This window comes from Helianthus annuus, chromosome 6, assembly GCF_002127325.2.
Source record: "Helianthus annuus cultivar XRQ/B chromosome 6, HanXRQr2.0-SUNRISE, whole genome shotgun sequence".
NCBI classification, from domain to species: domain Eukaryota; kingdom Viridiplantae; phylum Streptophyta; class Magnoliopsida; order Asterales; family Asteraceae; genus Helianthus; species Helianthus annuus.
This window is the reverse complement of record NC_035438.2, coordinates 58,829,055-58,842,788: the sequence shown is the minus strand read 5'-3', so window position 1 is coordinate 58,842,788 and position 13,734 is coordinate 58,829,055. Positions and strand designations below refer to the sequence as shown.

Sequence of the window (13,734 nt, the reverse complement as noted above, 5' to 3'; positions counted from 1 at the left end):
TCTACGATAAGTAAGAAGTGCCAATTTGACCTTGAAAAGTCAAACTGGAAAAGTTGACGAAATAACCAATAAAATGAAAAGACTGTATGTAAGAAATGGAATGTGTGAAATGTTTTAAGCATGCACGTAAGAAATTTGTGAAAGAGTCATAGGGGAACAAACACCATGTAGAATGCAATTATGAAAGATTATGTGCTAACCGTTAATTTTACAGATAAGAATGATGAAATTCTTAGTGTGATGATAGTAATAAAGCTGATGGAAGGATGCTCACGAGTGGAACCATATTACACGAGTGAATGAGACCAATTATGGTATGGAAGGTACCTATAAAGAAGCGGATCGATCCGGCTTACGGATCACTGAACTATGCAAAGAAGGCGAGGTTAGTAAAAAGTTTAATTCTTGATTGATAAGTAAGAATCTGAAAATTTATTTGTACGTGTGAACGAAATGAATGGTAGGATAATTATGGTATGATATGAAATAATTGACTTGTAATGGTCAGCATAAGAAAGTATTTATGTCATTAAGAGGAAGATCTAAAGGCCTTGAATGAAAATTTGGACTAATTGGTTAAACGCTCGTATAATGCTCTTGCACGACAAACCAGAGTAGTATAATAAGTAGTGCATGCAAGGAGCTAATAATAAGTGATGTGAATGATTTAAATCTGAGGCTAGACCTAAAGTTGTAAATAGTTCAGGTAATGGTAGAAGATGTAGATTGATGTTTAATCCTAGCGAAGAGTATGGACAAGTGAGTATGAAAATGGTAGTTATGTTAGTGTATTAATATCTGAATATTCACGGTAATATGTACTATTATATGCTCACCTCTCCTGAGGAGATGAAAGAAATTAGGAGGAATGTAAGTAATGGAATGTTCAGGTTCGTTCAAGATTGTCGAAAATGAACTAATAACTACCTAGAGGTAATGGCAACCCCAAACAAATGTCGGTAATATGTGTATATACACACGGTTTAAAATTACTATGTGCCAATGAAAGTACTCGGACGGAATGCTAATAATAGAATACCGAAGTAAGCTCTTGATAAGCACTCATGTGACTAACGCTAGAATGAAATATGAAGTATGTGATATGTGTGAAAGGGAAATAGAATGACCCACAACGAATGGTAAGCATATGAAAGTCCAACGATTAATCAAGAAGGCAAGGAACAAGATATATGCTTATGATGGTAAGTGAATATTACCTCTTAAACAAGTCACAAGTGTTTGCAGGATATAGTAAACATCTTGAATGAATTAATTCAAGAGTGAGAATATAATTGGTCTATTAGGAATGAGAAAGGTTTCGGGGACGAAACCTTCATTAAGGGGGGTAGACTTGTAACGCCAATTTGAATTATTAAATTTGCTAGTATGTTACCATGTTTATTAGAATGAAATATAATAACTAGGTTAGTAAACCTAGTTAAATGCCTAGCAAGACAAGTAAAGGAATGAATTGGATGACAATTAAGATCAAGTAACAAACAAGAAAGGGTAAGGTTGCCAAAAAGGGAGAAACTTGTATTTAATTAAAATTAAAACCCTACACACACATTGTGTGTCGACTTCATGATCAGGAGAAGAAGAAAAAGGGGTTCAAACCCTAGTTCAAAAGAAGCTTCAATTGAAGGGAAATTTGGAGCTTAAACCTATGATTGAACTTGAATTAATGATCACCTACACAAGGGGATAATGAGGTATGTTTTAAAACTTAGATTGGTAACCTTGTATGAAATGGCTTATGTTTAATCCGTGAATTTTGGTTGAAATTAGAATGAATACTTGTTGATGCTATCATGTTGAAGTTCAATCATGGTTAAATTTTAGTGAATTAGATGATTTAGAATGAAACCCATTGCATGAGTGTGAAGATGATGATCATGATGAACTTATAGATGTTATATTGTAATGTTGTGATGTATAAGGTGTTATGTGATAGATAAACTTAGTGTGGAATTGATGATTATGAGATCTTGTTTGAATATGATGGATTATGAGATGAAATTAGGAAGAATATGCTAAAAACACTTGCACATTATGCTTAGAAAGTGGTATGCACACCAAGTGTTTGATGAAATGCTTAGGTGAAAATGATAAGTGAAATTGTATGCTAACGATGGATAAAAATATGTAGAATGTGATAACGATGTTGTAAATAATAGAAGTTTCATAAGGAATGTGTTTTAGATGGATTACAAGTGGGGAATTAGTTGATAAGCTGATATGTTAAGAAACGTGCATTAGAAGGTTGTACTACATGCTTTGAGGGCGTGATGTACTAAATATGAAGCGTGTGAGCTCACTAGTAAGTAAAGATGGTAAAGTTATGAAAATGGACTAACTTTGAATCCTTAGGATCATGAAGAATTAGCATGTGTAGTTTCAGTGTGGTTTATGTTCTACGCAGAAATTTGTGAGAATTATTGTATATGGTCTCTAACATGTTTATGATTCTTAGCATAAATTATGAACATGAATTGATGATTTAAAGTCGAGTCTGAGTTCATAATTCCAAAGATTTACAAAGCTGATTGGAAGAATTTATTGTTGCGCACCTGTTTTGAAAAATTCGTATAAAATCAACCGTAGCTCGGTTTAAGGCATATGATATATGGTTGGAAAGCTATCAGAGCATATTACATTTTTCATGTGAACATATTGAGCTAATTCAGATTACATAAAGGCGAAAATGGGTCGAGAACATCTGTTGTATAGAAAGTGCAGCAGTGAAAAGAATGTGTATAATGAACTTAACATGAATGATTGTCCATATACCAGTTGCCTAAACACTATATGTTGTTTTTGGATGAGTGATTAGGATTGTTAAGGTGTGTTTAAAGTGTCTATATGCATGAAAATGGATTGTGCAAGTATTTGCTTAAATGGGTCGAACGGGTTGACTATATAGTAAATAATCTAGTAGAAAAGTATGTGGATTATTATCAATCTATTTGAATGGCATGTATAACCACAAGGTATAGTCTAATGATTAAAGGAATGAACTTGTTTCCATCAAGGTGTAGCAAGGCTTGGAAGACAACATGGCAAACAAGTGGAAAAGGTGATAACTTTCTTACGGACAAAGGTAAGTGATTTCGATTCACTTCTTAGTATATATAAAGAACTTTGATATTTATAAATGTGGGGAAAATCATGTAAGGTTGTGTAATGAATGAGAGTATTAAGATAAGTATTGATTTAGTGAGACGAAGGTAGTTATCTAAGACGAAGGTAAATTGGTGGGATTAAACGGGTCGAATAAATACGTACAAGTAACGTAACAATAATGAAATTCGTAAAGATTAGTGTAACACCCCGAAAATATAAATCTTTATATTAGAAATTTGAGAATTTTATAAACAAGAATTTACCATCTAGAAATTTTAACCTAGTTAAAATTACAAGCCTAGAAATAACTAACACTAGGTTAAAATCACTAGTACTTAAAGTTAGATGATAAATGAAGGACTAAGCTTGCCAAATATGAAAGTTAAATGCTGAATTATAACAAAACTCACCAAACACACCATTTAGGTGTGTCTGGTCGATCAAGTGAAGCAGGGGGCGATCCCCACTCCTCTAAAACCCTAAAATTTCATTAATCTTGCAAATTGAAGGATTAATCCAGGTTGAAATCAAAAATTGAGCTTAGAATCATAATCCTCATCACAAGAGGATTGTAAGGTATGTAAAATCTGATGAAATCTCTTAACTTGAATTTCTCATGATTTTGGAAAATCTGAAGAATTGATGTTGCATGTGTGTTATTTGGTTAGATTAGAATTGATATGGTGTTTAGAAGTGAAACCTAGCCAATTTCATGTAAAATCATGACCAAATTCAGGAAACTCCATGAACACCTTGAAGGTGGGTTGTGGGTTTCACATGATGTTGATGAACACTAGGGTTTAGAGTGATTATTCTAGTGTAATTCGATCTTAGAAGATAGTTTCAGAAAAATATGATGTTAAATGATATATGATGGCTTTATTGAAGTTAAGTTAACTAATTAGCAAGCTATAAACATGAATATGAATGATGTAGAAATTCTGCCCTCATAGTGTTTGTTGAAATGCCTCAAAGAAGGCTTGAAACTGAATCGTTAAGTTAAAAACGCCTAATTATGAAATATGACAAAATGTGCGTCATGTATGTAAAATATAGAGTTCTAAACGTAAAGTGATTGAACTCTATAGGAAAGGAAGCCGGGGCATCTATCGGACAAACCGGTGTGGGCGCACGTTTGAAGAGCTCGCTTTAAAGGTATGTAACTTGATTCGTTACATTTAGTAGATTTTGATTATTGTAATACGCATAGTGGAAATTTAGAATAAAGGTTATTATGAATGAAAGCGGCGATGTCGCTATATTGAATAATTGGTCAAAAGTTGTATAAAAACTCGTTGGTAGTCGTCATAAGGAAGGGATTCCGTAGACGAGCCAAACGGGTCGAATAACCAAGTAAGGCATGGTTAATGTTCCAGATTTTAACGGATTGATTTTGATATAGGTTAATATATATAGCATGTTAGAAATACGAGAATTCAATGTTTAGGTTGTTGGAAAAGTGAAATCCGAGGGTTAGGTTTTGAGTACAAAGATCACAACAAACAAGTGAAGGATTTCCAGCAACCACCGTAAGTTACGGTGGTACCGTAACTTACGGTAGGGATTAGATGGTTACGGCATTTCTCTTCTGTTTTACGGTGACCAGGGACTCCCAGCGTCTACCGTAACTTACGGTCACACCGTAAGTTACGGTGGAACTAGAAAACATAACATTATTTTTGTTTTCAGATTTTGATGTTGGATTTTATTTCTATGTGCTATATATCTGTGTCAGATCTAATGTTTTAAAGATTTTGACCATAGGTAACAAGGTGGATCTTACGGATGGCGGTCAAGCGAAGGATAAAGAACCGAACACGATTTTTGAAGCTTCCGCAACGTTTTAAATCATACTTAGATTTTGTTCATGGGTTGTAAACAATTTCTTAAACAAATTTTGAAAGTTCCAGCTTAGTCATTAGTTGACTAAGATTTATGCTACTTATGAAACCTATGTTAATTAAATATCTTTTGGTATAAAATGTATTAATTTAGTGATTAATTATAGTAGAAATTTAAGGGTGTTACAATTAGGGACCCGGGGTAAAGATTTTTAGTCAATAATGTAAGGTTATGTTTTACGAACAACTAGAAACAAGTTTCGAGTGAATTGGATGCGAAATGGTTGAGTTATGAAAGTTTTGGCGTTAAAAATGAAGGCTGAACTGGGAACCACCGTAGCTTACGGTGCCCACCATAGGGTACGGTAGGTGCTGAAGATCATACATCCACCGTAGGGCAGTCCCTTCTCACCGTAACCACATTTAAGGTCATCGTAGGCTACGGCAACCACCGTAGCTTACGGTAGAGGCTGTCGCGCCCCGCGACAATATCGTTCTAGTCTCTCGCGGCCCGCGAGAGACACTGTTGCTGGCAATTTTGTTTAATTTTATTTGTTTGATCTTGGAACTCGTTTAGAATGGTTTTCAAGGCCTCATAGCAATTGTTTAAAATGATTTTGAATGTAAGTGAATGATATGGGTCTTTGAGTAGCATAAGTATGGATGAATTATTATTATTTACGCATGACTATGGTGAAACAATTGAATGTGAATAAGTACATATAAAGGATATACATGTATGATGATATTTAGTAGTAGAGTGTGAAGGTTAGGTTTTGTTACTAACGAGAGATGTAGGAATGGGACGTGTATATCATTTGGTGGATACATGGAAGAGTTCCTATTCGATGTGCTCTAATGATAATAGTTCAATGTTACGTTTTTATGCGAGATTGTAAATCTTCAATACGTTGGAGGGTATGTGTTGCTAATTGTTATAGTTGAGAATGAAATTAAGAAATGCAGGTACGTAAGTGTTGGTCTCTCATGGATTTGAGGCTCGGTGTAAGGAATGAATCCGAAGAACATCATTTGGAAACTTTATACAACAATAGATGGCTATGTGGTTATTGGTTATCATGTGTTCATTTAAAATTTCATGATGTCACCATTACTAACATGTTGGTTATTTATGGTGACCGCAGATAATCGGATCGTCATGATGAACGAAGCAACGGAGATCGAGTCGAGACCAAGGATTGTACGGGGATGTGATCACATGCTTGAAATCATTTGTAATATAGTTTTTCTTGATTATGAATGAATGTTGTAAAAGATTTAGATTAAGTCGATTTGAATGGATTATTAACCAGCTGTATGTCTTACAAGGAAAGAAATTTTAAGGCTCGTATTTCCGATTTGTCGTTTTTAAGATATTATGTATTAGGGTCTTACACTGTGTCCTAACATGATGTTTGTCTGAGTACTGAACTCCTTTTAGTACTACTAGTTTATCTGATAAGTGTGCTAGTTTCGGTTGTGCACTAATTGAATTGTTTCAAGCTGCATTTAACAATGATAAAGTAGCATGCATCATGTAATGTATTTGTGAGTTTTTTGAAAGTAATCATGAAATCATTCATATCATAAGTCCAACATGCACAACCATATATTACAAGTTACTGTTCACATTGTACGGAAATTACATGAAAAAGTTCCAGTTGTCACACTTATGGGGACTCTGGTCGTTAAACTTTTTGCTTTTGGACACAAGTGGTTAAAACCCATAAAACACAGGAACTCGAAAAGTAATTTACCCAAAATTATTATTCAATATTTTTAACATGCATATAGTTTTAACAAAATATATTTATAATAAGTTCTAAAAAGATATTATTAATACAACCTTTTCAAAGTAAAAAAAAAAGGTAATTACACTTTTTGTCTTTTATGTATGTATCGGATTGCAATTGATACCCTTTAACTTCAATAATTACAGTCACGGTCCTTTTTTGTTAAGAGCATTACACCATTGGTCCTTTAGCACTAACCCAGTTAAAACTATTAGTTAAGTCTGATCATGTGCAAGGCACATGAGGGCATTTCAGTCATTTTATTTAAAAGTATATTTATAAATAAAAAAACTTCAAAAACACAAAAAATAAAAAAAAATTCATCCTATTAGATCTAATTACAATCCTCCACCACATCTTTTTGTTTCTAGAATCATCAATTTCTGCTTTGTTCTTCATTCCATTTGCTGCAAGTTTTGAGCACCCAAGCATATGTGATTCAGTGATTGCATATTGCCACCACTCCCATCACATCTGAATGCTCCTCTCTCCACCCGACAACCTACCAAATTTCTTCATTAAGTTGAGGATTCAAACCTAATCAAATTAACCCAATTTTTTTTCATTAAATTACAACTCCCATCATGAATACCCTCATAATAAACCCACCAGATACACATACATCATCAACGGAGAAACCACCTGATACACAGATGCTCAGGTCCTGGTGCGACGCCCCCGGCCAAATCCGCAAGAACTCGTGGACCGCTCAGCATTTTCCAAGCCTGAGTTCATCACCATCATCGCCACCATGCAGGAGGAGATAGAGATAGAGAGATATGAGTTGTGGCGATAGGTAATAGTTCAAATCTGGTGACCTCCCCTCACTCATCTTTCTCTCTCAGCCTCTCTCTTAACTGAAACCACTCATATGTCTCAACTTTCTCTAAAATTCCCTCTCTAAAACTGTGTACTAGAGATGGTAGGTAGTTGGTTGTGCATAGAAGTAGGTTGTGAGTGGTGGTAAAATTGGGTTACAATGAAGGTTGCGTGGTGGTGTTGGTGGCGATGATGGTGATGGTGGTGGTGGTGGGTTTAGAAAGAGAAAGGGGTAATACAGAGAGATGGTTTTATATCTGATTTATTTTATTGTTTAATTTTTTTAGATAAATAAAGGAGTAAAATTACCAATCTATCCTCATGTGCAAAGCACATGCCATACTTAACTGAAAATTTTAACCATGTTAGGGTTAAAGGATGTAAAGTGTAATGGGTTTTGCAAATAAAGGACCGTGACTGTAATTATTAAAGTTAAAGAGTATCTATTGCAATCCGGTACATACATAAAGGACGAAAAGTGTAATTTACCCTAAAAAAAGACGTGTCTCATAAACTATGCTCATATTAAACCTGTTTGAATTATAGCTAAATTATTACAACCTGTTTGTAATATTTTTTTATTGAACTGGAAATTTGGATTACTGACGGGACACCGGAGTATCATCGTGTCATCACCGGAACCATCCAATCATATCCACCTACACTAGGCAATAATGCATATACATCAATGGTTCTAAGACGTATCTCACATCTAAAATTTCACTAGGCTATAATACGATAGATAATTTTTTACTATTATAACGATACAAAGATATAAAATAATATACTATAATTAAATTAATCTTAAATAGATAAAGAAAGATTGAAAGTATAAAAAGTATACACTTAGACTATGGGGTATGGGGCTTGGGTTGGCTGAAAATGCCCAAGCCACCACCTCAGGTGGGTTTGGGTTGGGCGTGGCCCAAGGGGCGGGAGTTTAAAGCCGGGTGTGGGGCGGGTCTATGACTATGACATGGCGGGCTCTCAATGGCCAAATCAAACTAGCCGTTGGGGGCATTTTTTTTTTTAATTTCCTTTATAAATACCTTACCATATTTAACATTTTTCTCACACAATATCAAACACATAAAACACAATCTTTCCATGAGTTCTTCAAGTTCAAGTGAATCGTCATCATCATCTGACGATGGTGCGGAAATATTTCTACAAACGATCGCGGCGGTGGTGAAAGCTATCGTGGAAGACGAAGACGATAAGGAAGAGACTCTGCAACCTAAACGGAGGAGAAGGTACATCGCTCGTGAACGGCACACCGCTAACAATTTGTTGGTAAGCGATTACTTCTCAGCGGAACCTAAGTATGATGAAAAAATGTTTAGGCGTCGTTTTCGTATGAGTAGAAACTTGTTTTTAGGGATATCTAGAGATCTTGAGGAGAAGTATGTTTATTTCCAACAAAAACCGGATGTAACCGAGCAATTAGGATTTAGTACGTGACAAAAGGTCACGGCCGCACTTAGGCAGTTAGCGTACGGCAATAGTTCGGACATTATGGATGACTATTTAAAAATGTCTGCACGTGTAGCTAGAGAAAGTCTTCACAACTTTTGTTCGTGTATTTTAGAATTTTATAGGAAAAGATATTTGAGAAAGCCCTCGTTCAGTGACATGCAACAAATATTGGAACATCACGCAGATTATCATGGGCTACCCGAGATGCTAGGTAGTTTAGATTGTATGAAATGGCCTTGGAAACTTTGTCCGACCGCATGGCAAGGCGCTCACACGAGTTGATTTCACGGGATGCCAGCCATCACTCTTGAAGCGGTTGCGTCCCAAGATCTTTGGATATGGCATGCGTTCTTCGGTATGCCAGGTTCACATAATGATATTACCATCATAAACCACTCGCCCCTTATCAATGATCGGGTAAATGGTATAGGACCGAAAGGAACTTTCTTTGTAAACGGGGTTGAGTACGTGTATGGGTACTACCTAGTTGATGGGATTTACCCAGAGTGGGGGGTTTTCATAAAATCATTCACAAGACACGGTACCATAGATCAAAAGAGATTAAAGTTTAACAGGGTCCAAATGGCTGCACGTAAAGACGTCGAGCGAGCATTTGGTGTTTTGAAGAAAAGGTGGCGAATATTGGCAATGCCATGTCGACTATGGGATAAGGATCAAATTGGAAACGTGATGTACGCATGTATCATTCTTCACAACATGATTTTGGAGGATGAAGGTAGAGCGGTCGTTACTAGGGATGAGCATATGCCACCGAATACCGATCCCATACCGATCCCGTACCGATCCCGATCCCGATCGGTATCCCGATCGGTATCCACTTTTTGGCGTTTTCAGTATCGGTACGGTACGGTATCGGTATTATACCGATACCGTACCGTACCGATACCTAACCGACATGTTTCGGAATTGATATCGGTACCTAGTTTGGGTGAAATTCGGGATCGGTATTAGGCGGTATCGGTATTGGTTCGGTATCGGATACCGATATGCTCATCCCTAGTCGTTACCTACTATGATGACGATGACCCCCAACCAGGTAACGTAAGAGTTACAGACGAAGATAAAGCGTCAAATGAATTTTTGATCAAGTCAAGGGATATACATCACAACCTTCGATCTGATTTGGTGGATCATGTTTCAACGATTCCTGGGTTCGAAACCGACGAAGACGACGAAGAATGATTGTTTTCTATTTTGATAATTATTATGTATGTTTATGTAGTTTTTAATGGTTATAAATATATATATATATATATATATATTAAAAAATAAATAAATGATGTGGCTTGACCACGCCCACCATACCCCCCCCCCCCCAATTTGGGTTTGTGTATTGAGTTCTTCAAGTTTTACGTGTCAACCCATGCCTCAAACCCCCGTCCCACCATACCCCACGGTCTTAGATTTAGGTATCAGTATAAAGGTAATTTTTATTTTTATTTTTTGAACAGCAGTATAAAGGCAATTAAACCATAAGAATCACATCTGATATAACACTTTCTCCATTCCGTCCATGATCCTGCTGTCTGAATTCTGAAATGATGTGGAAAATATCCATATTTCCAAGCCCATTGAAGTCCATACATAGGGAAGAGATCCACATGGAGAACCATTAATGTTTGGTTTCTTGTGCAAACTTTTAAGTAGAGACGTTTAAAAAGTCCGTGGCTCGATACTCGCTCGAAGAAAGTTTGAAAAAAACTTGATTCGAAGTCAGCTTGGTTTTTAACGAGTTGGCTCGGCTCGGCTTGGTTAGTAAACGAGCCGAGCCCGAGGCAAGGTAGGTTCGATTCGTGGCTCGCTCGTTAGTTGGCTCATTGGCTCGATTGTTTGGCTCGTTTAAATTAAGCCCCAAATTATAGATGCGTGTGTGGGTGTATATTCTAATATATTTAATAAATGTTGTTTAATTAGTAACATGGTTATTTTTTATCAAAAGAAATAAATTGTTAAGCTATAGTCTTAATTGTAATGTTGATTTAAAAGATATATATATTAAGGTAAGTAAAATAGAATCTTTTCTTATTTGTTTTAGAGTTAATTGCCCGGATAGTCCCTGTGGTTTCCTATTTTTTTACGTTTAGTCCCCAACTTTTCAAAATAGCATGTTTGTTCCCTGTGGTTTGCTTACTTGTTACTCGAATGGTTCCCGGAGTGAATGTCTGTTAGTTTGCTCAGTTAAATTAATGTGAAATTACTAAATTTACCTTATTTCTAATAATAATAAATAAAAACAAAATTAAGTATCCCCATTATCTAGTAAAATAAATAGAATTAAAATAAGTGGGGCCACCCCCCACCACTTCTCAACTGCCAAAAATTCCCAAAACACCTCCTTTTTCTTCTTCTGATCGACTCAATGTGCAGGGAAGAGAGACACAATAAATGTTGTTTGCAAAGCTGATTATCATAAACAGATGGAAGACACGAGAGTGAAGATGATGAAAGCATCGAATTCATGAAATTGATTGGTCAACCTGCAAGTATTTAAGGAAATTAAACAGTCGACAGGGGAGCTGAATCTGCAGATGAGGAAGGTAGCGCTTTGAAAACGAAGGTGGTGATGGTTCAGACGATGGTGGTTAGTGGTGAGGCAACGGTGGTGGGTTTATTGACCGGATGGCACATCCGCCGACCGGGTTGTCACGAGTTGCAGGTTTTCGGCAACCCTTTGCTTGGTCTCGGAGTCGCCTGAAAATCACGAGCATGAAAGAAAAGTGGTCTTTGCGTGTTTTTTTTACCTCCGGCATACCTCATCACCCACCTCCGACGCAATAACCACTTCCGACCACCGCAAACCTCCACCTTTTTACCACCTTCCACGACCACCTTCTCCACCCTAATTTAACTCTTACCCATCCCTTTCCCCATTGTTTCCGTCAAACCCGCCATCCTTCCGCATTTTCTCTCCGTCAATGGTGTGGCGGTGGTGGCGTCTTGATGCAGAAACGGTGTTGTGGTCACTAAGATGGTGAAAACGTTGTGGTGGTCAGAGCTTATTTTAGGTGGTGATGGTCATGTGTTGTGGCTGGAAAAACGTGATGGTGGTGGCCGACGTTAATGATCATCGGAGAAGATCACCGGAGAAGAATATAAGTGGGAATGGGGAATCATTTAATTTTAAATATATTGGTGGGACCCACTTTATATTTTAAAGGGCAATTGGATTTTAACACCTCAAACTTTGAAGAAATTGGTCGATAACACCCGCAACTAACACTTTGATCTATGACACCCCAAACTTTTAGTTTTGTTTGTCATTTCACCACTCAGTTAAAAAATGAGTAACTGAGTTAGTCTTCCATCCTAGCTGGCATCCTACGTGGACTATTTTTGATGATGTGGCACATTCATGGGTATAAAACCCATGTTCTTCTTCGATTAACCCTGCACAAACCGCCTGCCACCATCACTTTCACCAACCACCACCATCTCCAATAAACCGCATGACAGATCCACCACCACCATCTGCCACTTTCGCACATCGGATCCTCAACAGATCTGCCACCGTCACCACACCCCCGACAACGAAATCCGGTCCTCCGACGAGTGCGTTTTTGAAGACAAACCGTCTCCAATTCCGAATCCGGCATTAGGTTTCACGCTCGTCCACCGTCTAATCTTGCCGCACACGGTGGTGGAGTCTACTCTACGATATCTGGCGTATCTAGTAACACCATTATTATGTGCTTCGATTGCGACGGCGGCGGAAACAGCTGTTTAAAGAACCTCCCGGTGTCGCCGGAGATGATGATTAATTTCAAAACAAATAGTGAGTTTTATTAACTGTATCTTTAAACAAATAGCTGTTTAAAGAACCTCCCGGAGGAAACAGCTTTTTCCCCACTTCAGTTTTATTAACTGTCTCTTCTATTACAACACTATCTTTCACCGGAATATCCGTACTCTGGTGGCCGGAAAACTTGGATTTTTAAAAGGGTTTTGAATCCGGTGACTGTAGGTGGAATAATGATGAATTAATAGTGAATTTGTGAGTTAATCAGGTTGTTAACAGGTGTTAGTGAGGGTTAATTTGTAAGTTAGTATATGATTGGGATGTGTGTTTGTTGGATGAATTAAGGAGTGAATAATGCCTGTTTCATCGACGGTTGTTTTGCAGGCGATGAGACGTTCGCCGGGGAGGGAAGCGATAGGCGGTGGTCATAAAAGAGGATGAATGCCAGCTACCCTGAAGGATTTTGCTTCTTATAACATGTGTTAGCCACGTCATGGGTGCCATGTAGGATTAATGATGCCAACTAGGATGGAAGACTAACTCAGTTACTCATTTTTTAACTGAGCGGTGAAATGACAAACAAAACTAAAAGTTTGGGGTGTCACAAATCAAAGTGTTAGTTGCGGGTGTTATCGGCCAATTCTTCAAAGTTTGAGGTGTTAAAATCCAATTGCCCTATTTTAAATGATTTATTTGAATATTTTTTAATAAGGATAGGAAGGGTAATTTGGTCATTCACGTCAACATAAGGCCATGGGGTATGGGGCTTGGGTTGGGGAGTGGGTTGGGGGAAAACGCCCAAGCCACCACCCCGGGGGCTTGGGTTGGGGCTTGAGTTTGGGCGTGGCCCCCTTTGGCGTGGGTTTGAAGCCGGGTGTAACATTTGTGCTCGAAATCATTATGAACAGTTCAATTATCAATAAAA

The 13,734-nt window shown here is 37.3% G+C and overlaps 1 long non-coding RNA gene across 1 annotated transcript; it reads left to right on the top strand.

Moving 5' to 3' along the window:
• Window positions 1–1,566: 1,566 nt before the first annotated feature.
• Window positions 1,567–5,109, top strand: LOC110864021. Its single transcript, XR_002549553.2, has 4 exons — window positions 1,567–1,712; window positions 3,033–3,100; window positions 4,212–4,278; window positions 4,888–5,109. It is a non-coding gene; the product is annotated as an uncharacterized LOC110864021 (long non-coding RNA).
• Window positions 5,110–13,734: the final 8,625 nt, after the last annotated feature.